General features: G+C 44.0%; 1 protein-coding gene across 1 annotated transcript in view; it reads left to right on the top strand.

The window, feature by feature from the left end:
- The window catches only part of TAF4B (TATA-box binding protein associated factor 4b), a 113,707-nt gene that overhangs the window by 58,518 nt on the left and 29,174 nt on the right, over positions 1–26,015 (top strand). The window lies entirely within an intron of this gene.

Below are 26,015 nucleotides of genomic sequence, written 5' to 3'. Positions count from 1 at the left end.
AATCACAGGTCCTTCTACTCTCCATTTAGATTCTCTCTCAACATTTCAAAACCTTTTTGCCTTTCCAAAATCTTTTTTCACACACCCCATTTCCAATATTCTGTAAGAACTTCTGTTCTTAACAGACCTTAGCCTACCCCTTTTCCGCTTGGGTTTTCTTCAGCAGTGAAGTATTCCTTCAGCTTAATGAGATCTCTTCCTGGATTTAAGTAGCAAAAGAAAATTTTAAAATAATCAAAATATGTAACAGTGATCTTTCAGCAGCAAATGCCCTCTATTTCACTGTAACAGTAAATACCAAGCCAACTTTCATAGTGCTTAGATGTCCAGGCCATTCATTTTAACTCAGGCTTCCCCAACCTTTCTGAGCCTGTGGGCACTTGGGAATTTTGACATGACAGGATGGGCACTGCCACAAAACAGCTTCTGCAGCTGATCTTCATCCAGTGAAATTCCTCTCCTTTAATGGTAGGTGCTGCCAAAGCAGTGTTTTTATTCTTACCACCAATCAAATCTCCAGCAGCCAGTTAGCAGCCATGATGTTCACCATCCCTACTTGGTAGAATGAGCTCCCAGAAATGCTGAGAGCCCTGCCGGGAGTGACACAGTTCTTCAGGGCCTGCAAGATGGAGCTCTTCCACCAGGTATTTGGTTGAGGCCAGGGCAAGGAAGATCCTGGGGGCCCTGCCTCAGGGAGACAACCAGATTCCTACATGTCTCCACATCTTCCTCGAGGCATGGGGTTCGGCGGTCTGATGGCAGCGGGCACAGTTCTTGGGAGATTATTGTTGCTGCCATTTTGGATTTTTGTTATTTTGCATATAATATTTTATTGTGTTTTATTGTTTTAGCAGTGTAAACCGCCACAAGCCAGGTAGTCTGGGAGTGGCAGTAAGCAAATAAAATCAATAAATTAAATAAATATAGGCTCCACCTGACCCCAGCCACTTTCTAGAAATACTTAATAGGCATTAGGAAATGAATGTTGGGGAGCCTCTCTTAATTCTTTGTCATAGTATAGCAATGCTGTTAACATTAGTGACAGATTCTTAGGAGTAAGAGAAAGGGTGATACATGTTTGTGTGTGGGGGGGGGAGTCTGAAAATGCAGAGATGAATGAATTGACTACTTCAGACTTCACTTCCAGCATCTTTCTTATTGGTGGTCAGTGCTATCAAATTCCAAGTCAAAGAAATTAAATTGCAATAAATTTTAACCTCACTGAACATTCCTACTTCACTTTTAGCAGGAGAGCTTTTTTATTTCAGTGAGGCAAATAAGCTTATGGAGTCTTTCTATGCTGTTAAAATCAGATGTAAAAAGCAAATCACAAAGAGCAGGAAACTTCAATAATGTATTTCAAGCTAGGCCATGTGGCTTCATGGAAGCAGGAAAAGAAAATGAGAAGGGCTTAGGCTTTGGTTGTTCCCTACTTCTGTGAGTGTCCACTCAGATACAGTTCGGAATGTGCAAGTAATGAAGACTGTGTAGCCCAGGGGTAGTCAAACTGTGGCCCTCCAGATGTCCATGGACCACAATTCCCAGAAGCCCCTGCCAGCGAATGCTGGCAGGGGCTCCTGGGAATTGTAGTCCATGGACATCTGGAGGGCCGCAGTTTGACTACCCCTTGGTGTAGCCTGTGCGAACTTTGACTAGGATATCCTGCTTCTCAGAGTACAGATGCTGAGGGAATCCAGACTGACCATAATAGCAAATTAACAGCCTGTGAGAGTATTAACTTGCCTTTGAGCTTGGGTGTGGTCCTTGAAATTTTAATAAATTAGTGGCTGTCTACGTGCTGCATTTAGAATGTACTTTTATCTACCTTAATTACTGCTAAAAGACTTTAAATCATGAGAATGTAGAACTTTTCCAGGTCCCTCCCTTTTCCATTAAGCTTTCATGTTATTCAATACTAAATAGGCAAAGATTGCCGGAAAATAAGGTAGTAATTATTTCTAACTTTTGCTTTTTATATAATTCTAGAGGCTATGTGATGGTTGCTTCTTGGACATCTTGCTGTCACTGATGTGGTTCTGACCTTGTTAAACGTGCTGTAGTAATACTTAGCATTAAACGTGCCAAATGCCCATGGAGAGGAGCATTAGAGTCATCAAAACAAAAAAGCTCAACATTTTGTGTTGTGTAAATGGTAGCACCCATTAAGGCATGCAGGATCTTTGTGTGTGTACGCAACCTTAGAATGTATAGGTTGCTTTCTTGAATTCTAAGCATCTACAGGCCATTTTGTATCATAGTAGAAGTTTTGCCTCTGGTTCCAGCTTCCTGTTGAGCACCTACATAATAATTGCTCTTCAACAATCAATACCCATAAAATGAGAAGACCTGTGCTTTCGCGTAAAAACATGCAATATAGCCCTAGTTTGAACCCATAAGTGAGACTGAAAAACTGGATTGTAATATAGCTTCACATGGGTACTCGTGTTACTCTGAAGCAATAGGACAACATTTGACTCCAGTAGCATCTTTAAGACCAATAAAGTGTAATTCTGGGTATAAGCTTTCATGTGCACGCTTGGTATCTGAAGAAGTGTGGATGCACATGAAAGCTTATATTGGGAGTTAATCTTTGTTGGGTTTAAGGCTGCCACTGGACTCAGACTTCATTCTGTTGGTTGTAAAACATTCAGGTGTGAATCAGTCTCCTTTCCTGAGCATAGTTTTTCCATCCATGTAATATTTGAGGGATTTCTGTTCCTCTAACACAGTGGTCCGCAACCTTTTACAGGTTGCAGACCGGTGGCAGCAGGGAGGGTGATTGTGCGGCCACGCATGCGCAGTGTGCATGCACGACCGAGCCGCACATGTGACATTGCACCTGTTTCAGCCACACATGGTGCATGTGCGCATGCGCAGCCCTGCTTCCCTCTCTCCCCCCCTCCCACAGTAAGAAGCTTGCTGGGAAGTTTCGTACTGCAAGGGGGGGTGGGGAGAGGGAGCCGCAGCCCGGTGCCAGGGACCACCGCTCTAACACACACGCATGAAAGAACGAAGAGGCTTAGTGAATATTTTTGCAAGTTCCCCTTGAGGTGCTCACAGCTCCAGTCATGAAACGCTCATCATGCAGCCTGCCTTCACTCAGTACACTGGTTACTGGAGCTTCCAAGGTTTCTCTTGAGGCTCTTGCTCATTATGCTACAAGTCAAACTATTTCTAGCTAATGTAATGGAGGGTATGTAACAGTTACATTGTGGGTATATTCTCATAGTTTCTGTGCCTCCTGAAGCGTAGGTCTTAAGAGATGCAAAAAGGCTAGCCAATTACAATTTATTAATGTGAAAACACCTTATGCCACATGCGCAGCATAGCTGTGCAGTGGCAGTGTGCTTCAGAAGTGGGGGGATGAGGGCAGATCTCTTGCAAACTCTCGCACGTTCTCGGAGCTGCTGGCTGCACAAGAGGCAGCCTTGGCAGCTGGAGGTACCCAAAGCAGAGAGGAAGGGAAGGAGAAGCATCACAAGAGACAGCACCAGATGGCCACCCACCTGTCTGCCTTGAGGCCCCCTTCCTGTGCTTACTGAACGTCTCCTAGCAGTTGCCTCACTTGAAGCAGGTGCTGCTGCCTCCCATTTGTGGGGCCTCACCATCTGGGGGGGGGGGGGTAGAAAGAGCATGCAAAGGAGTGAGGTGAGATCTGCGGAGCCTCTGGGGGTGTCTATGCTGAGCACGCTACCTCATTGGCCTACCTTGTAGGCCGGCCAAGCACCAACTGCAGCACCATGACCACTACCTCCATCTTATGCATGCTCCCAGCATCCTGCAAACACCACCATTCTGTGCCCCCCGGGGAAGGGATAGACACCACCACAGGGAGCCTGAGCAGAGTAGCAGCAAGACAGTGGGTGGAGTTGCCCCCCCCCCCAACAGGGACAAGGAGACAGCTGCCAGCTGGCTCTTTCTCTGGGTCAGGTCGGGTAGGTATGGATGAGGAGTGAGGCCAGAGGGAAGGGTAGGTAATTGTAAACTGTTTTCAAACTCCTTCAGGTAGTAAGAAGCAGGGTACAAAAACCCCAGCTCTTCTTCAATTCACTTTAAGCCCTGGGACAAAAGCAAACAGAGCAATAAGGATATTTATTACCAGCCAGAGAGACATTTTTAAACTTCAGACAGGGAAGTAGAAGTGAAGAAACGACTTGGTGCACACCCCAGAAGGATCACACATACACATACCTGGGATTTAAGGACCAAGGCTCAGCTGGAGTTTCACCAATTCATGTATTTACAAAGTTGTCATGCATCCCTGTGTCTTCCCTAGTAACTTTTGATCAGACTTTTTTTTTGGGTGGGGGGATGTCTGCAGTCAACAGTCCCCAGGCACACTGGCTTGATTTGGATCAAGGTCATGTGGAGAGGAGTCTTAACTCTTACCCCACACACACACACACACAGACATACCATTTTACTGTCCTGAAATTGCTTCAGGAGGCCAGTATTGGTCCAAGTAACAGTACTCACCTGCTGGTTGGCCCAGAGTGATGCAATAGTATCAGATCTTGGAGCAGGTTCAGCCCTGGTTAGTACTTGGGTGGGGGACCACCAAGCAGGTCCAGGGCTGCTACACAGAGACCATAGAATGGCAAAACACTTCTGCCTTGAAAACCCCATGAGGTCTCCGTAGATTCCACCACCATCTGTACTGGTGGGTTTCCTCAATGGCTGCCTGTTATTGTTCCTAGTTTGGAACATGTTAATGGTAGGGTTCCAATTAGGGCTGTGTGATTTGGCCGCCAAAGCAGCTGTTCCCACCTGTAGCAACCAGCGTTGTGCCACGGGATGGGTCGGGAGGTGCGGGCGCACTGATAGAGCTGTTCTGTCTGAGCAGTGATATCAGGGCTCTCTCAGCCTCACCCACCTCACAGAGTGTCTGTTGTGGGGAGAGGAAAGGGAAGGCAACTGTAATCCGCTTTGAGCCTCCTTCGGGTCGTGAAAAGCGGCATATAAGGACCGTTTTTATTTCAGTTGTAATCATACACATCCTTTCTATGGTGAGAGGCTCCTGTTTACAGCAGACATTATACTCCAGCTACTTGAGTTAAAATCATGATTCCCAACGTGAGAGTGAGTGATGGAGGGTTGTGTGTGTGTCGTAAATGGATTGGAAGGCTTAGAAATAATTGTTAAAAGCATTGTGATAACAGGTTATTTGATTTAGGAAATGCTATCTTGGAAACACCCCTTTAAAAAGAATCAGAATGCTTTCAGGTCATGTATAAAAAAGAAAAAATAAACTATGTTCTATTCTTCAGAGATGAAAGTATGGCCTTGAAATGGAAGAATATGGCTTTAGGCCTGTATACACCATGAATCACTAATTTAAATATGTAGCACTGAGTCGCTTCATTGCAAGTGTGCATGTTTCTAAAGCTGATAAATAAATATTGCAGCTAAAACAGGTTCACAACCAGATATTGATCTTGTGTCAGACATGACAGTCTGGTATGTACAAATCTTATTACCATACTGGTTGTGAGGAAATGCTGAGATCTCTAAGAGATTACGAAGTGTCATTGCTGCTTTTCACATTGAGGGTTCTGTGTTATAAGAATACTGTGTCTTTAAAGATGATGATGGTTGGTCTCTTCTTAACATAGGAGAATTTCTGAAGCTCCCTGTTTGTAGCATGTTATTATGATTCTTCCCTATCAAGCTCTGAATCCGTAGTTCCATGGCCTAAAGTACAGCCTTAGACCACCAGTCTATATACCTAGCCTATAGATGGAAGTTCCAGTGCTATCAGAAGGCTTGAGGTAGTGGATACCAAACTGGGTTGAGTTGAACCATGGGTTCAAGAAGGTCACTTGAGTCTTCTTTTTACTGCTTAGGAGAGTCATGTGGCTAACGGTACAAAATAGAGCATAGTAGTGTTTAAGGCATTGATGAGAAGCTGTGTATCTTTTAAGTTGCAGATTGTGTTGTCTTGCATGATTTTTTAACTGCCCAATAACCTATTGCATATTGAGGTTACTTTAGTAAAACACTGTCTAGGGAGGAGATCTTTAACACCATCTTTTAAAATACAGCAGGATCTTTCCGCATCTTGAAATCTCTCTTCTCACGTCCACTCTCCTAAAGTAACAGGGTCGATGCTATCCAGTCTCTTATTGGCGGCCACCTTTTATCAGTTGAAAGGTTGAAAGAAATGTTCTGCTCATGCTGCAATATGTACAAGTTTTTGTAGCATGCTTACCTCTTTGGTTTCCACGCTCATCCTATTTCAGCTGCATTCTCCTTGACTGCAAAAATCAACAGCTTAGTGTTGCAAGTGGACCTCTCAGGACAATGTAGACTTTTATGAAGGGAGGCACGAATGCATGTTAATTAGATTCCCAGTAGTGTGTTTGGTTCTGGATACCACTGAGTTCCCTTATTGTTTCCAGCTTATCCAAGCTGTTTCTTTCCAGTGGCCTCTTGAGTGGACATGTAGGGGAAGGGCCACTGTACATGTCTGCCATCTTCTTATATATCTTTTGGTTACAATGTTGCATATAATCCTAAGAGCAGAAAGGAAAGAGTATTTGCCAAACTGGGTTAATCAGGGCTTGGAAGCTAAGCAGGGTTGGCCATACTTGAATGGGAAGCCGTCAAGGAAAGCAAGGGTCAGTATGCAGAGGCAGGCAATGACAAACCACCTCTTTGCCTTGAAAACCTCATGAAGGGGTTGGCAGTGCCTTTCACCACCACCACTTCTGACTGCAGGTGAGCACTTCCTGTTATTGTCATGAACCCCGATTCACGCCATCTAAGTTCCGTTTCTTACACTTACACGAATTCCTGACAATTATACTGCCCTGCTGAAGAGTTTACCATGACTGACTATCTGACAATACTTCAATCACTCTCAAAATTAAACATAAAGGTGAAATTGCATCCAAATTCAAGTAGATCTATAGGTTACCAGCTGTGTGTGTGTGTTGGGAGGGGGGAGACAATAGCTGTTGCTACACAATTTTGTTTGACTGTCCTGCCTGAGTTTGGTTTTATGACAATGTGCTGTGTCCAGTGTGCCAAAGCCAATGAAAAGTTAAATTGGAACATCTGAACTTTGCCCGTTAAAAAAACCCACCAAATTATTGTACCTCTGTTCAGAGTGCCACCTCCAGTGTTTTTATTGCAAGTAACACCAGCTTAGCTTTTTATGTCGGCATCTCAAATTGCCTTATAGACAATCAAATATTCATGGACTGCAGTGGCCAGTTTGGGTGATCATCAGCCTGTTTCCGTGAGGGCATGCACTAAATGATTCACAAAGTCACATAGGTAAATTAGTTGGGACTGTGTTCTGTACTACTATGTTTAGCTTAATAGAACCCAGGATCCTATTATGAAATGTGTGTATCATTTTATGTCATGTTAAAACCTATGCTTTTCTTCTTTTAGATTTCTGATTGATGCTACAGCTCTAATCCTGTAGTATTATTTATTAAACTAGTATCAAAGCCCATTTTAAAAATGGGCTTTGAAAGGGAAGGCAGGGAGGAGGGCGTGAGAGCGTGGCCACGGCTCCCTTTGGCCTGAAAAGTGGGCTAAAGGGAGTGGGAAGCCCCCCCCCCGCCAGCAGCAACAAGGCTTTGCGGCCTGCGGGGAGGCTCCAAACTCTCCCTCCCAGCAGGAGCGTACCTGTGGGCAGCAAAGCCCTGTCGCTGCCTCTCTCCTTGTGGGCGCAAATGGAGGCCACAGCCTTAAGGCTTCTAACAGGCAAGGAGGGAGGGCGGGAGCTGGATGGGGAGGGCCAATCAGGGTGGACCTGGACGGACAGGGCCCTGGACAGTCTCCTCCCAGGAGACTGTTTCCCAAATATATAAGGGAGCAAAATAATGTTAATGATACCCCATCCATTCAATTGTAATTCCATACCCTGTGTAAAGAGGTGTAGTGTTTAAGAGCAGTGGCCTCTAATCTGCAGATTTGTTTGATTCCCTACTCCTCCCCATGCAGCCAGCTGGGTGAACTTGGGACAGTCACAGTCCTGTTAGAGCTCTTTCAGCCCCACCTCCCTCACAGGTGTCTGTTGTGGGGAGAGGAAGGGAATTGTTAGCTATTTTGAGACTCCTTTGAGTAGTAAAAAGTGGGGTACAAAAATCCAGCTCTTCTTCTTTGTCCATTAAAGTCCAATCTCATCTCTAAAATTACCAGCATCGGTCAGTTTAAGCAGAAAATGTCTGCATGAAAATAGATTATTTTGTCTTCTATTAATAGGATTAAGGAATGCAGTTTATTGGCCTATAGAACATTCTCCTAGAGCAAAAGGAACTTAATTATTGTCTTATGTGTGAAAGATATATGCAATTTAAGTGACTGATTACATTGTAGCTTTGGGCTAAACATATTGATAACACAAATGTTGATGACATGTGAAGGGTCAAGAAGTTTATAATTTTGTTGGTAATGTATTGCTTAAAATGATGTGGCAAAGAGCCAGAATATTTCAGTTTAATAACTGTCTATTAACTAACATGACACACTTTGTTCAGTGTTTGTTACCTCCAGGTACAGATTAAGAATCTGTTGGAGCCACTGAAAGTGACATGCATACATGAATCTTGGGCATAATACATAAACTGACATTACATTTACAGTAATTTGTCTCAATATGTAAAACATTATGTTGGTTACATTTGAAAGGACTTATAGAAATGTCATTATGGAGGCAAGAGAAAGAGGGCTGGATAGCTGAATATAAAAATTCATCTCTTGTGGATCTTTGACAGTTTCGTGAAGTTCCAGCTTGGATGTAGATAACAGGATTATAAGTATACACACTTATTACTGAATTATTCAAGTGGAATGTGCATCTTTTTTGTACTATGGCATGCTTTATCCATAGAGTTCTTTCTGCTCAAATCAGAATCACTTGACTCTCAAGTGTTTATGTATTTTAGTGCCAGGAAGCTGACTTTTGTAAGAACTTTCATCCTAATAAAACTCCCCAACCTACTTTTGAAAGGCTATCTTTGCCACAAATAGTAACTTACAGCATGAAATAATGTAATAGTATAGCACTTGCTTTCAGATTTGTAATTCTGATGCTATGTGCAACAGGAGTTATTCAGTTAAAATATTTCCAGATGGAAGGTCTCCCCCCCCAGAAAAAAACACCTGTGTTTAAGCTCTTTTGGATGACTTAGTTTCATTGCCCTATGTGACCAGATCATCTGCCTACGCGTGTACTTAGGTTTTGGTTGGTTTTCATACATGGAGTGAATGTGAAAAGTAGTAGTACATCTGAGGTCTCAACCACATTTTTTCATGTGTGAGGGATTCCCAAGTGTACCTGAATCCACTTGTGAAAGTGCCTTTAGCTTGCTTTAAGCAGTCCTTGATTATGTGTGCTCTCTGAAGACTTGTTCCACTTGAAAGATGATGCGGTTAAGCATGATGTATTTGAAAGCACCTGTTCTTTTGAGTGGCCCCTGTGATCAAGGTATGCACACCTCAACACTTTCTGCTGCATTGTGGGTCAGAAACACAAGTCTTTTCTGTTTATACTTTTTGTTAACACTTACCCTAGAATGATATTGAAATAAATGCTTGACTACCACCAGTGAGAAAAGAGGTAGGGAGTATTGAATCTGTTCCTGGCTCATTGCTGTTCAGATTGTTCAGGTCCAGGGAAGACTTCTTCAGGGTGGGCTTCATGACCACCTCTAGCAGCTGGCACTAGTGCTGCTTTAAAGAAGCAATACAGTGTTCTGTGCATCCAACTTGGTTATTTTGCTCTTTGCCCTCCTCAGTTATGATACGAAAGAATCAAGTACTTCCTCAACCACCGTTTCCTAAATCCTCAATAACTGAAACACATCCAAGGAAGAGCAGTTATAGTGCTATTGCAGTGTCCTAAGGCAGGGGTAGTCAACCTGTGGTCCTTCAGATGCCCATGGACTACAATTCCTATGAGCCCCTACCAGCAAACACATCTGGAGGACCACAGGTTGACTTGACTACCCCTGTCCTAAGGCAGAACTGCTGAACTGGAGGAGTCCAGGTTCTTTTATTTACAGTATTTATACGCTGTCTTTTTCTCAAGGTGGGGAATCCAAAACTGCATACATCATTCTCATCTCCCTATTATCCTCAAAATGCTCCTGTGTGGTTGAGTTAGGCTGAGTGCATATGATCCACCCAGGGCAACATAGCAAGTGTCCATGGAAAAGTGGGGATTCTGTTGATGTTACCCATGAGTAAGGTTGCACCTTTTCAGATTAGTGAAGCTGCTGTAGTGGGGCATAATAAGAGAAGCAGTTTTGCATATTCAGATACTGATGTGGTTTACACAGCTGCAACACAGTTCATTTGGGGGGGATAAAAAGCACAACACAGATGATAAGATTTTAGTCCTCTTTAGATTGAAACCTTGTGCCTTTTAATTGTTACATACCTTGCTGGAAATAACTATTTTCTCCTAATAACTAGTATTTCAAGCCTGTGTGCACTCACTGGGGCTCAGTCTGCTAAATTTAGTGGAACTTGCAACTCAGTAAGCAATGCACAGAAAAGTGTGTGCTCCTAGCGAAGTAGATTGCCAGTCAGGATCAGAAGGTTTGCACTTGGGGGTAGGTGGGCTTTTATGTGTGGACTCTTCAGCCTTCCAAGTAAATTTCTTTTAGAAAGAAAATATTTCCACCATAAGTTCTGTGACTTCTGAAGGACATGACTGTTGGCTTGCAGGCAATCCCTTGGGATTTGTTCCATTTATAATATTGCTTGGGGCTGCTTTCCGTATCCTGTTGGAGTGACCTCCTTTTCTGTGCTGCAATGGCAGCTGCTCTACAAAGCTAGCTCCCCCCCCCCTCCCTATGCCTTAAGGGGTTGTCTTTAATTTGAACCATGAACCTCTTGTGTCTTACTAGGTCTGCAGGACCCTCTCTGTGGCTAGCAGTCTTTCTTTCATTCTGGTTTTGTTCACAACCATTAAATAGATGGGAAAATTCCAAAATGATAAAATTTTTACTGTTTTTTCTTAAATCAGTAAATAATGTAGCAGCATCCTGGTGCTAGCAAGGGAGCAAAGCATGTTGTATGGTCTCCTCAAAGTGCTGTTTTAAGCTCTCTGTTTTTAATTTGCTTACATGAAACAGTTTGCAAAACAGATCCATGAAACAGTTTGCAAAACAGACCAAACCGTGTTGGTCTGAAGCAGTAGAACAAAGTTTGAGTTCTGTGGCACCTTTAAATCCAACAAAAATTTTATTCAAGGTGTAAGCCTTCGTATACACTTCCTCAGGCACAATGAAATTGGAATTGCAAGTCCCCACATAAAGAGGATGAGCTATGATCAATGGTACAACATAAAGATGCTTAACAGATCCAAGGGATTTACAGGAATAACAAGCTAAGTTTGTAAGGTTATCATTTGTTTGGGTTAAACTCTAGATGAAAAAATTCAAATGGGAGATTGGAATTTAATTTTCTTGTTTGAGGACAGGAGACATAATTCTGCATTATCGGTCACTAGTGAGGATGCCTCCATGTTTAAATGGACATGCGTGGAGCAAGTACACTACTTCGTTGGACATGCCATGTTAATAATCATGCTTTATTTCAGATTTCTGCAACTCTGACCCTAGTACAATGCTTGTTGGTGCTTGCATTGTCTTTCACTGTGTAATCTGCCTTGAGAGTGAGAAAGAAGAACTATAAATAAAATATGTGGGAGGAGGCATTCCTTCATATTCAGCAGCTAGATAACTACAGTTACAAATATTAATTCTTTTAGCTGTGTCCGGACTGTTCAATGGTTAGTGTCTGAATAGGATTCCCCATGCTATGAAATTTTCCAAGTGATCCTGGACTGGTCACATTCCCACCCTGAGATGGTTCTGGTCACTTGAAGAAGGGATAACCGTCTTATCCCTTCTTCTCAATGAGCTCTTATCAGAAGGTTTATTTGAACTCCTCTTGTCCTGCAGCACAGGACTCAGAACATATTTACTGATTAGCAGAGATTTGATAAACAGGTGACTTTAACATGCCTTTAATTAGACTCTGCACCTGCAGAAGAACACAATATTATCCAAGGAACTGGACTGTGGGCTCTGCTAGATTCCCAAGCTAGTCAGCCTGTTACCTGGTCTTAGATCACTAACAATGACCTTGAGGTCACTTGTGGAGAGTTCCCACATGGTCATTTTTCTCTTTTTTCTACGACTTGTCCATTCTTCTGTACACTTAACATACAGTTGCATCACATGGCTGTTTGACAGTGGGTAGGAAAGACAGCAACAGAATACTTTAATGGTTAACGTCCATTTTACCAAAGGAGGGGAAGGTGTTGAGCCAGTTTGGTGTAGTGGTTAGGAGTGCGGACTTGTAATCTGGCATGCCAGGTTCGATTCTGCGCTCCCCCACATGCAACCAGCTGGGTGACCTTGGGCTCGCCACGGCACTGATAAAAAACTGTTCTGACCGGGCAGTGATATCAGTGCTCTCTCAGCCTCACCCACCCCACAGGGTGTCTGTTGTGGGGGGAGGAATGGGAAGGCGACTGTAAGCCGCTTTGAGCCTCCTTCGGGTAGGGAAAAGCGGCATATAAGAACCAACTCTTCTTCTTCTTCTTCTTCTTGATCAAGCTACAGTTTGCCTGACTTCCTGAGCCCAGGAATGCTGCACTATGTTGGGAGTTTCTAACCTAGTCATACTTTTCCAATTAGGAAACTGGCATACCATGTTAGTTAGACCAGTGCAGTAAATTATGTGTATGTGTGTATAATATATGTGTGTGTGTATATTTGAAAAAAGGTAATGGCACTGGTCAAAAAAATTTTTGTATAATAAATGCTTATCTTTACTTTTTATGTAAAGTGCAGCATTTCTCCCTCTTTGTGTATTCAGTATTACTGAGATAACTTGTTTAACATTATTTTAAATACTGCATTAAAGTAACTATTTTATTAAAATCCATTGTATGTTTATTCTGCTGAATGTAAGGAATGGTGTCATGGAGCCATAGCTGTCAGTGCTGTGTTTTGATATTTTCTACAATGAACCCTTCAGCATGTAATTGAAATGTCTGGACGCTCTCACCTGGTAACTTGTGGCTTTCCTTCCTCTGAGCACTTCATTAATTGTCGAGGAAAGCTATTGCATTCAAACTTTTAAAACCATTATATCATCCCTTTATCAAGTGAGCCAGTAATTTTCTGCTGTGTGTTGGAGCACATTAGGGTGCCAGGAGATGTCCCCTGTAAGCTCAAAATACCTCCCCACAGAGGCTGCTGCCTGTTGCATCTCTGATTCATTACTCTGGGTAGTTCTTACTGCAGTGCAGCAATAAATTAGGCCAGGCAATCATCCCAAACAGAGCAAAATAATCTGCTGTCAAAGGCTCAAGTGAGAACAGAGGCTGTAGTCTTACACCTGACCAGGTTTTCTGTTACTGTTTTAGTGCATGTGAGTGTTCTCACAAGCTTGGGAAACTGTTTTTCCCCACTAATATGAATTGTAGTTGGGCTTCACCCAACATCCTCGCCTGGTGGCAACATTTTTCATAAACATTTTAATGATGAAACTGAGTGATGTCTGACAAAGCGAAATTCCAACAGAAGTGGCCTCTTTGGACCTTGCTTGCTGCAGTTCAAGATGGTAACTTGCCTCCTATGGATGTTACCTGTGGATGATGGAATGATCATTCAGGCTGTTGATGTAACAAATTGATGTGAATAAAACTTGGGAACCCCAAGCCCCTAGATAGCAGGTTTAAGACACAAAACTATTTCTAGAAAGGATAGTAAGCTGTTACAAGAGAGAAAGCTGCTTTGTATATCATGCAGTTAAATTAATAAAACTATAGTCTGTAGTTAAGGGGCTTGAATTCTGGGAGCTGTCTTTACCACAAAATGTTCTGGTGTCTTATTTGTTTGCTTTGTCTGGAGCCTGCATTTCTGCCCAGTGGGGACCCAAAGCAGCTTACGTTGATTTCTTCCATTTTATCCTACCACCCTGTTAAGCTGAGAGAGTATGACTGGCCCAAAATCACCCAGCACAGAGTAAGGATTTGAACCTGGATCTTCCAGAACCTACCCCAACACTCTAGCCACTATACTGCACTACCTTTTTGCCTACACCTTAGAAATATATCCGCAATGGGTATGGCTGAAAAGAAACTCCTACTAAAAAGCCATGGGGCAGGCAGTACAATTTGCAATTGGGCACTTTGGCGCCTGAAGCGGCCGTTTGCACCCGATGCAGCATCGGGTATGAACGGCCTCTTCGGACGCCAAAGTGCCCAACCCTGGGTGGAAACACTTTCTCATTCTTCTTAGTTCCACTCCGAAAAATCCACGCAGAACAGAGGAAGAGGAAAGGCTTCTAGCCCCTGAGTGCTTCTGAAAGGTCTGTTTTGGTAATGGTTGTCTGTAGCCTGACCCAGATTTAGCCAACGTGGAAGTCTGACGAACCCCTTAAAAGTAGGCAGCCTGAAACGCTTTTGTGGTGGTAATGCTAAATATGAGGAGGGATTTAATTCTGGAAAATTGTTACTTAGTTTACCAGCTGGTGGAAGCCATAATGGTGTCTGAGAAACCTAGTAGGAATGATATAATAAGACCAAAATCTTAGTACAACAGGATTGGTTATGCCTTCCCCACAATATTAAGAATTGCTTTTGATACACAAGCGTAACTATGCAATTGGGCAGAGAGCTGCTTTTATTGACCTCAGTATGAAGTTGCCAGCAGCTGGGCTTTGAGAAAGGTAGGGCTGGAATCTCCGCGTGGCTGGCAGTGCTGGAGTTCATTCCCAAGTGGGACTTCGCTCTTGGCAACTGACACGGGTTTCCTGCACAAGCCTAAGGCACTATTGAGCAACATCTGCTTCCTGTAGGATGCTGTAAAAAGAATGGGGGATGCAGCCACTTCACTAATGCAGGCCATTTTCTTCCTGCATCACCGATAAGGCACAGCTGAGGTAAAACTCTCTTGGCCCAGGTGCAGAGAAGCATAAATTCAGTCTGTTTGTTACTAAATGCTTCATCTGCATCTGAGGAGCATAAGGGGGTAATTATGTGAGCATAAGTTTCCATAGCTGCTCTTCATTAACTATGCTTCTATTATTTCTGACCTGCCCTTCCTTTAGGGAGCTCTCAAATCTATCTTCACACTCTGCAAGGTAAGTTGGGCTGAGTGCAATTGGCCCAAAAGAGTCTCCAATGAATTTTAAAGCTGAACGAAGGTTTAAGTCTAGACTGTTGACATCTAGACCAATTATTCCAGCCACTAGCACTTACTGGCTGCATTTAACTCTTCCGGACAACTGTAGCAGTGAAATGACAAATGGTAAATGCAGAGAAGTAGAATCTGATTTCTACCCCATCTTCTCAAAGCCTAAATTATAGTTTACAGTCAGATTAGTGATATAAAATATCTATAGGCTAAAATGTGAGCCTCTTGTGGCGCAGAGTGGTAAGGCAGCAGAAATGCAGTCTGAAAGCTCTGCCCATGAGGCTGGGATTTCAATCCTAGCAGCCGGCTCAAGGTTGACTCAGCCTTCCATCCTTCCGAGGTCGGTAAAATGAGTACCCAGCTTGCTGTGGGGTAAACAGTAATGCATGGGGAAGGCACTGGCAAACCACCCCGTATTGAGTCTGCCATGAAAACGCTGGAGGGCGTCACTCCAAGGGTCAGACGTGACTCGGTGCTTGCACAGGGGATACCTTTACCTTTATAGGCTAAAATACAGAACTCTGTTCTTAGTAGATTGCTAAATGAGATTTGGAATAAAATGGAACATTTATAAAATACTATAGTAGATCTCTTTATCTGGTGATGTCATGAAATGTGGGTAAAACCATCTTGTGTGGAATTATCTTTTCCATCATACTGAAAAGCAGGATTTGAGCAGGCCCAGTTCTGTTAGGATGAGTGGGTATGTGTGAAAGACAGTATTTTGAAAAGCCTAAAAGTGCTGTACAAACAAAGGACTGTGAAGGGTTCATTTATCACAAACACAGTGTCGTCTGCTCTGTTAAATAAAATATTTTGCCATTTTTGAATGTCAGGTGCCATGTAAGTTGTTTAAGTGGGCTTCTTGGGGTTGAGGCTGAGCCAACAGCCAAAATATCATACTGTGACAGGGTGGGACAGCCCATGTTCTTCAGCAAAAAAGAAAACACCTTACTAGGGTGGCTCAGCCAGTAAAGGGAAAGAATAATGGAAAATCTTGCTTCTAAGAGAGAGAAGTGGATGGGGCTTTCATAGCGTGACTCCTTGTTTAGTTTTTGGAAGGACTGAAAAAATACTTTTCTGGGCTTTTGATTTTTCTAATCAGGGACTTCTGTTTGAGTAGCAGACAGGAAGATTTGTTCAATCTCCAGTGGTTTAAAACCAGCTAATCTAAATTGCCCCAAGACATTTTTCTCCTTTTGCTGTACCAGGCTAATACTGCTGTTCCTGTGGGATTATGTACTCCGTCCAATGAATACATGGGAGGTGCTAAGAAAATGTTGAGCCATTGCCCCTTGAATACTGGCTTGGAGAAAGCAGCAGCTGTTGCTGCTTTATTTGATAGGAGCCATAAACAGTGCAGTTTGATACTACTACCTACTTCCCTTATAGACAACCTCACTTGTGGTAGGCAGGCTGCAGCAGTGAAGCTGACACCCTTTGAAGGTGGAAGGCATAGTGGTCCAGGACATGTCATCCTGGGCAGAGTCTGCACTTACTTTTTTTATTCCATTGTCAATCCTGTTGAATTCAGATAGCTTTGAACTCGATTCTTCCTTCCCCCCCTCCTCCCCATTGAAACAGGAAAGTCTTCTGCAGGTTGTTAGGGAGGCTCAGAAGGGGGGGGGGGGAGGCAAGCCTCTTTCTTTCTTTCTTTCTTTCTTTCTTTTCTTTCTTTTCTTGAAGGGGGGGGAGAGGAGCCAGGCAGGGAGCCTCTTTCTTTTCTTGTAGGGGAGGGGGAGAGGATCGAAGGGGAGGGGGAGGGGGAGGGGGAGAGGGGAGGGGGAGAGGATCGAAAAAGGCAGAGGAGGGAGGGAAAATCCAGGACCGACAGAAGTTGAGAGAAATTAGGGGCTTTTCCTTTAAGGCAAGCGTGTCACATGACCAGGTGTGGCCTCTCAGAGGTTCTCTACCACGGAGCTTTCTTTTCCAAATGGATATTGAGGATTTTCAGCACTCTGAAATATGGCACAATAAAGGTAGAGTCACTCCAAATCAATCCTTCTTGCTGCAGAAGGAAAATTAAAATCGCCCCAAATCCAAACGGAAATCGCATTCTGTGTAGAGGGCAGGGACTGAATCGATCTGGGGCTGGAATAAAAACTCCGCGCAGTTTACACCCAGGGTTTACACTCCTGTTCATTTCCTTTAAAGCAGTAGTCCCCAACCTTTTTGAGGGCAAGTCTCCCCCAATCTGAAATTGAATATTTACAGTATTTATCGGGAGATAAATATCAACATCAGGAAAGCTTTTCACAGTATCTAATATTGCTGCCCTGACCCAGGAAACATCGGATATTGTTCTGGGTCAGCAAAATCTAGTTGTACACCCCTTACTGGTAATATTCAGAGTTAATTACACTCTTGCACTCCACACAGGGCCGCCCTTAAAGACTGTTTGAGAACTTTACAACATTACAGCAGCCAGACTGAACAATTACAGCAGCCAGACTTGGGCTTTTGCTGTTTTTCTACAGATTAACATGGGTGTCCTTCTGGAATTAGCATAAGCAATGAAATTGTACATATTTGAAAAGCAGAACCATCAGGAAGACATAGTAAAAAAATTAAATGCCCTTATTAGATCTTAAAAGCTCTATTGAGTAGGCAAGACTTCACTAGAAAAACAAAAGCATAAGGCAGAGAATGAGTAGCATAACCATGCTCATCCTCACCAGGATGGGGGTCTCTGCATTGGCCCCCTGCCTACCTTTAGCCAGTCCACAGCATTCAAGAAGAAGAAGAAGAAGAAGAAGAGTTGGTTCTTATATGCCGCTTTTCCCTACCCGAAGGAGGCTCAAAGCGGCTTACAGTCGCCTTCCCATTCCTCTCCCCACAACAGACACCCTGTGGGGTGGGCCAGGCTAAGAGAGTGCTGATATCACTGCTCGGTCAGAACAGCTTTATCAGTGCCGTGGCGAGCCCAAGGTCACACAGCTGGTTGCATGTGGGGAAGCACAGAATCGAACCCGGCATGCCAGATTAGAAGTCCGCACTCCTAACCACTACACCAAACTGGCTCTCTTCAAATTCAAATATTAATGGGTGGGCTGAGATCAAGCCGAGCAAGAGAGTTCTATAGTGACACTGCTTCCCTGCTATTTAGGGGTTTATAGATTTAGAAATAACCTTTTAGAGTTGTATTTGAAAGCAAAGCCGAAAACATTCTCACTGTTTAAGCCTTGTTCAGTCTGGCTGCTGTAATGTTGTAAAGTCTTTAAGGGCGGCCCTATGTGGAGTGTAATTAACTCTGAATATTACCAGTAAGGGGTGTACAACTAGATTTTGCTGACCCAGAACAATATCCGATGTTTCCTGGGTCAGGGCAGCAATATTAGATACTGTGAAAAGCTTTCCTGATGTTGATATTTATCTCCTGATAAATACTGTAAATATTCAATTTCAGATTGGGGAAAACTTTCAGTATTATCAACTGGTCTGTGGTACAACAGTTGTTTAAAGAGCCTTTTTTTCAGTGGGAAAACCTGGCCTCTGAACTCTGAAGACAAGGTCAACCCCTATTGAAGATGATGACCCTTTAACGTTTAGTTGTAATACTGATCAGAGGGTGGAAGGCCCTCTAAAAAAGGCACAGTAGACCTGGCCTCTGGCCAAACATCTTTCAACAGCTGGAGTAGCAGCTTGCTATGGCCTCCCTGTTTCTCACAGTCAAAGGAGGAGGCAAAGGAGATGGGGAGAGTTTCACTTCCTCACTGCTCCTGCTGCCTGCAAGTTAGGGGTGGAGCTTCTACCTTGAATGAAACTTTGTTGGTCTTAAAGTTACCACTGGACTCATTTTTGCTGCTTCCAGTCAACATGGCCACCCACCTGAATCTTCTGTCTAAATCAGGGGTAGTCAAACTGCGGCCCTCCAGATGTCCATGGACTACAATTCCCAGGAGTCCTTGCCAGCATTCGCTGGTGAATGCTGGCAAGGGCTCCTGGGAATTGTAGTCCATGGACATCTGGAGGGCCGCAGTTTGACTACCCCTGGTCTAAATAAATAACAGGGGAAGTGTCAGTCCAGATAGAATAGGGAAAAGTCAGTGTTTCTTGATGAAGTAATCACCAACAGATTAGATTCATCATCATTTATCATCCAACCTATGACTTGCTCAAAGCACTTATCTGGACTGTCTTCTGTTTTACCAGATTTTAGTGAAAGGGCAAAGTGAAACTGGGTGTTTTTCTACTCCTCCTGCATTCTAGCTTGCAACTTCATCACCCCAGACCTGGCTTTCTTTGGTGGAAGAGAACATCTGATCATGGTCATATTAAATCCATGGGTCAACCGTATGCCATAAAGTGATTAGAGTTTTGACCGTGTACGTAGGAAATTGCCTCAAAGCAATAGGGAAAGCATCTGGAGCTCCGAGGGCAGACTAACCAAACTTGTAACCACATTCTACCTCCTAGTGGGCTGCTCTTGTGTTTAGTAAAATACTAGCTCCAGAGCAGAAACTGCAGGACTCATGTGATTACCAGTAATTGGGAGACAATGGATGAAATGCTGGCCTTCCTAGCTTTTCTTTCATGCGCAGCAGACTATCTAGCATAAGGTACATTATGCTCTGGAGGAACATTAGATTCAGCTTTCTTGAGGTAGCTGACCTGCCACTGCAGCCACCAACACGTACCATCCCTGTCTTTCACAGCCTAGACCAATGCTTTTGTTTGGGTTGTGTGCCTGTTGCTACCTTTTGGCCATCAGCTATAGCAAAATGTAGTTTGCATTTAAGACAAAGATGTGATCAAAATTTAAAGCTTGGTTAGAAGCATTGAGCCTCTGTACAGCTTTGGTGTGTGTGCACACACGCTCACATAGGCCTGAGGCCTTTGAGATAAATCTAATACTTGGTGATCCTCTGATGAAAGGTACTATATATGCAAAATACTTTATAAACATTCATTAGCTAATGCTGGAAACTTTGCCACTGGCAAAAATCTTTTCCTTTCTCCCTCAGGTCCCTAATGACACAAAGTTAATGATTCTTCTGTGGGAAGACTAAGAGCATATATTAATCTGAGCACTGTGGTTTTGTTGGGAGTAATGCTTTGCTTTTACCTTTGAGGGGGCTATACCTCACCAAACAAATTCAGCCCTGTATCTTGGTAGAAGATGCCCGTGACCCTCACCACATGAAGTCACTCTGCCATTCTCTGTTCCAGTCTGTAAAACTGGACAAAAATGGACAAGGAAATATGAAAGGGAAGAAAGGATATACCATCTGCCTGAGGTAAAGGATGGGCTGTAAAAGCTTTTAAGGCTGAAGACTTTAAAATTAAGTAGATACCTAACCAGTCAGAGAGCCTGAGACTTATTAAAATAAAATTTAATGAATAATGAGTTTGTCTGATGTATTACCCCTGTACTACTTGCTCTAACCTATATTGTTTTCTTTTACTCTTCTACACACAGTCTTTTATTTTATCTCTCACAATATCTTTTTTTTTTTTGTTCTGGTGCACAAGTTCAGACAGGCACATCTATTAGGTCCTAAGTTGGGCAGTTACAACCTCACAAAAGTGAGCCTTTGCCAAAAAGTAATTCTGCTGTAGGAGATAATAGAGGAAGATGAAGAGCTGTTTTTTGTACCCTGCTTTTTACTACCCAAAGGTTTCTCAAAGCAGCTTATAACCTCCTTCCTCTTCCCACAACAGATACTGTGTGAAGTGACGGGGTTAAGAGACCCCCAAGAGAGCTGTAACTGGCCCAAGGTCACCCTGCTGGCTGCCTGTGGAGAAGGAGCAGGGAATCCAACCTATTTCCCCAGATTAGAAGCCACGGCTCCTAACCAGTACACCAAGCTGCTGGTGAACTGCTATAGATTTAGGATAATTAAATTAGTCATAAGAGGATATTATACAAATTTATGCTAAGCAGCAGCATGTTACTGCTCACTTACACAGTTCCTGCCTCAGGTAACCAAAATCACACATTATACCTTACAGTGTGAACAAGTCAGTTGTGTCTTTTTGACTCTTCTGGACCAGCTGCCATCAACTTAAATCCTTCTGTGAAGCAGCTGAAGACTTAATAGTCCCTTATTTTTGCACCCGGCTATCCTGTTCTTGACACTAATATCTAAGCCATTCTCTTCATAGGGCCCACATGAAGTGTAAAATGCTGTTAAGTCACAGCTGACTTATAGTGACCCCATAAACGGGTTTTCAAGACAAGTGAGAAGCAGAGGTGGTTTGCCATTGCCTTCATCTGCCATCTTCCTTGGAGTTCCCCATCCATGTGCTTCCCAGGGTGACCCTGCTTAGTTTCTGAGATTGGGCTCTCTCGTGTCCCCTTCCCTCCCTCCCTCCCAGCTCCCTTAACTCTCTGATCTTCAACTTCTAGATTCAGAGTGAAGCAAAAACCTTATCATTAATTCAGCCCTGTAAATCACTTAACACTACCTACCTCCCTAGTGAGATGGGTGGGTTATTGATAATTCATTGTCAAGACTCCTGTGCAGTCTCACATGGGGCTGTGCAGGAGAAGCTTAGCACAGGAGAGCCAGCTTGGTGTAGTGGTTAGGAGTGCGGACTTCTAATCTGACATGCCGGTTCGATTCTGCACTCCCCTCCCCCATGCAACCAGCTGGGTGACCTTGGGCTTGCCACAGCACTGATAAAGCTGTTCTGACTGAGCAGTGATATCAGGGCTCTCTCAGCCTCACCTACATCACAAGGGTGTCTTTTTGGGGGAGGGGAAAGGGAAGGCGAATGGAAGCTGCTTTGAGCTTCCTCTGGAAAGTGAAAAGTGACACATAAGAACCAACTCTCCTCCTCCTTCTTACAAAAAGATCCTTCTGGAGCCTATGTGTCCCACCCACACCTGTGGTATACTCCTTCCTGCTCAAAGGTTCACGTGATAGGTGCGAGTTGAGCACTCTTCCCTCAGTTCTCTTCTGCTACTGTGAGGAGAGCATGAGCCTATTTTTCTTCTCTTCACGCAGCAGGTCATTCCACATTCCATCAGAACAGCAGAGGACCACATTAGTTTTTTTACTGGCAGATACAAATTCATCCACTGTATTTAGAGTTGCTCCCTTTGCACTATTGTTGATCAAACTAAGGCAGCCTTTCTCAACCTTTTTACCTTTGAGAAACCCCTGAGACATTCTTCAGGCTTCAAGAAACCCCAGAAGTGATGTTAGCAGGCCACACCTCTCTGCCACACCACCAGAAATCACATATTACCAGAAGTGATATCACCTAGACCAGGGGTAGTCAAACTGTGGCCCTCCAGATGTCCATGGGCTACAATTCCCATGAGCCCCTGTTCTGACTGAATGAATGCTGGCAGGGGCTTATGGGAATTGTAGTCCATGGACATCTGGAGGGGCCGCAGTTTGACTATCCCTGGTCTAGGCACTGCTTCCGAATGTGACATCATGCTCCATTGCTCCCCACCCCCTCCCCCGCCCAAACACCAGAGACAGCCCAGCAGCCTACTCTCCTGAAGTGGGAACATGGCTGAGGCAGGCACCTCATGATCCCTGAAAAGCCAGTGCTGGAAGCTGAGGTGTCATGTGGACAAAATGCCCCAAGGTACACAGGGCTTCAGAATCAGAATTACACAAAGTTGGAAGAGGCCACGGGGCCAGCCTCCCCCCCCCCCACACACACCTTCTTCAGGACTTAAAAACACACATTCCTGACAGGTGCTAATCTAATCTCCTACTGAGGCAGCATATTGCATCTACAAAGTCTTCATGGTCACAAAATGCTTTCTAATATTTAAATGGAACCTCCTTTCCCATAATTTGAACCCATTACTCCTAGTCCTGCGGTAAACAAGCTGGACCCCTCTTCAACAAGTCTACCGTTAATATCGTTAAACAAAGCTGTCAGGTCACCCCTTTCCCTCCTCCAAGCTACACTTACCCACCTCTCTCAATCTTTCCTTGTAAATCATGGATTCCAACCCCTCAACAATCCTAGCTTGTCAATATCCATCTTGAACTGCGGCACCCCAAACTGGACACAGTATTCCAAGTGATGTCTGATCAATGCATATCAGAGTGGTATAACTTCCCTTGCTCTAGATTCTATGTTTCTAGCAATGCAGCCTATTATCGCATTCCTCACTTTAGCTGCCGTATCACACTTGTTGGCCCATATTGGTGTAGTAGTTAGAAATGCGGACTTCTAACCTGAAGAGCCAGGTTTGATTCCCTGCTCCCACACATGCAGCCAGCTAGGTGACCTCGGGCTCACCACAGCACTGATAAAGCAGTTCTGACCTAGCGGTAATATCAGGGCTCTCTCAGCCTCACCCACTTCACAGGGTGTCTGTTGCAGGGAGAGAAAAGGGAAGGCGATTGCAAGCCCCTTTGAGACTCCTTTGGGTAGAGAAAAGTGGCATATAAGAACCAACTCTGCTTCTTCTATTCAACTTATTGTCCACCAGAACACCCAAGTCCCATTCGTAGTATTAAGCCACATATCCCCCATCTTATATTTATGCATCATATATGTATTATCCAAATGCAATAATCTAGGGAAAAATCCCCCCTACCCTCATCCTTTCCTCCTGACCCCTGTCAGGATGTTTGCTCAGTCAAATATTGGGGGGGGGGGGGGGAGTCAGAGTTAGTTGAGCAGTGGAATCAGCTGCCTAAGGAGATGGTGAGTTCCCCCTCACTGGTGATCTTCCAGCAGGGGCCAAACAGATAGTTATTCTGGATGATTTAGGCTGATCCTGCATTGAGGAAGAAGAAGAGTTGGTTCTTATATGCTGCTTCTCTCTACCTGAAGGAGTCTCAAAGCAGCCTTCTCTTTCCTCTCCCCACATCAGACACCCTGTCAGGTAAGTGTGGCTGAGAGAGCCCTGATATTGCTGTTCAGTCAGAATCGCTTTATCAGCGCTGTGGCAAACCCAAGGTCACCCAGCAGGTTGCATGTGGAGGAGCGTGGACTAGGTGGCCTGTATGGTCCTTCCATTAGTCTATGTTTCCCCCGCCTGCAGAAGGAAGGCGATGGAGGAGGCATTTCCCTCTTTCCCTTCCTCACTGTAGTATAGGCAAGCAGTTTCCATGTGCTATTGTAATCACAGTTATTTATGTTTGTGAGTCACTAGTTCGTGTAGTTTCTTTATATAAGCATGTAGCCAGAGCTGGTCACATCTATAGTGAGCTTACAGATCTGTGAAGAAAAAGAGCTGGTTTTTATACTCCACTTTTCTTTACCAGAAAGAGCAGCTTACAATCCGTCTTCCCTTCCTCTCCCCACAACAGACACCCTGTGAGGTAGATGGGGCTCAGAGAGCCCTGATATTACTGCTCAGTCAGAATGGCACTATCAGGGCTGTGATGAGCCCAAGTTTGCCCAGTTGGCTGCATCTGGAGTAGTGGGGAATCAAACCCAGCTTGCCAGATTGGAAACTACCACTCTTAACCACTACACCATGCTGGTAGTAATAATGTTGAACAAATAATGCTGATATTTACAAGCCTCTCATGGTCTCACCCTAGCAGACATAATACTTGAAGGCTACCAAAGCCCATGGAGAAAAGGGAATGGAAGAAGCTGTGTATCCTTATAGAATTCCGGAGTCAGGCCAAGTGCCAGATCTTTGCCTGGTGAGGCACCTTGTGACTTTAGAAGCTCCACCTTCCCTTATCGGTAGGCTTCAAATGAGAATGAAAACCTCCATTGATTCTGAGCAACTGCTAGGATGGAATGGAGGGAACTTTTAACAAAAGCAACGCACAGGAAAACTTGATCCTTTCTCCCCCCTCAGTAAGTGACATCCTAGTCCAAACAGTGGGAGCAAGCAGGTGCAGCTGTGACAAAGCAAAGGCAAGGGCTGAATTAAGACACTGGATCCCTGTATGTAACATCAGCCTCTCCTCTAATGGCTCAAAGGAGCAGGGTATAGAATACCACTTTTTCCTCGTGACCAGCCTTCTTCCTTCCCAAGGTGATGCTTGCTTGCAGAAACACAATGTAGGAACAGGCAAATCATGAGTCCAGCAAGCAGTAGTTTACATCAAACGGTGACTGAAAATGTTTCCAATGTGACCATGAATATGCATGAAAGCAGTGTGATGCAGCGGTTAAAGTGTGAGAGGCTGTTTCTGCATGCAGTTGTCAACATCAATTAAATCAGACTCTTGGTCCATCAAGTTCAGTCTTGTCTACTCTGACTGGCAGCAGCTCTCCCAGGTCCCAGGGAGAGGTCTTTCACATCACCTGCTGTCTCATCCTGTTAACTGGAGATGCTGAGGACTGGATTGGGAACCATGTATATGCAAAGCAGGTTTTCTACCACTCGGCCACAACCCCTTCCCTAGAGAAAGAATTGTCTGCCAGTAGCCTTCGTCTTTGGCCACTTTAGTTGTAACCCTTGTCCATCTCTTTCTCTTTATGCAGAATGTAGGTGAAAGAGAGGCTGTTTTCGCATTCCATGTTCATATAAGGCTTGTTATCCTGATAGCTTTATGAAATATCCTAAAACCTTTGCTTCAGGCTGCTGCAGCCAAAATATGCAAAATGACTGCAGTGTGCAGCTTGCAGTGCTAGGCCTGCTTAATGAGAGATGATTTTAAGATCACATTATAAGGGAAACACCTCCCCCACACACACAAACGCGCGCACACACACAAACCATTCACAGCTTCAGCATCATTATCTCAGCCTTATCTCTGCTGTTAGATTGAACTCCTTGGGAAAAAGCCACTGCTGTTGAAAAGTACTGCAAATTAACTGCACCTTTAGCCCTTTGCGATACTTCTCCAAGACAGCACATCAAATACCTTCACTTCTCTGTAATATTGTACAGAGTTGGTGTGTGTAAGGGTGGGGGGGGGGCAGTAAACAGCCTGGAACCAGAATGGTTTT

The sequence above is a fragment of the Paroedura picta genome, chromosome 9 (genome assembly GCF_049243985.1).
Source record: "Paroedura picta isolate Pp20150507F chromosome 9, Ppicta_v3.0, whole genome shotgun sequence".
Taxonomy (NCBI): Eukaryota; Metazoa; Chordata; class Lepidosauria; order Squamata; family Gekkonidae; genus Paroedura; species Paroedura picta.
The sequence above is the reverse complement of the archived record's forward strand: the minus strand, read 5'-3'. Positions and strand labels throughout refer to the sequence as shown.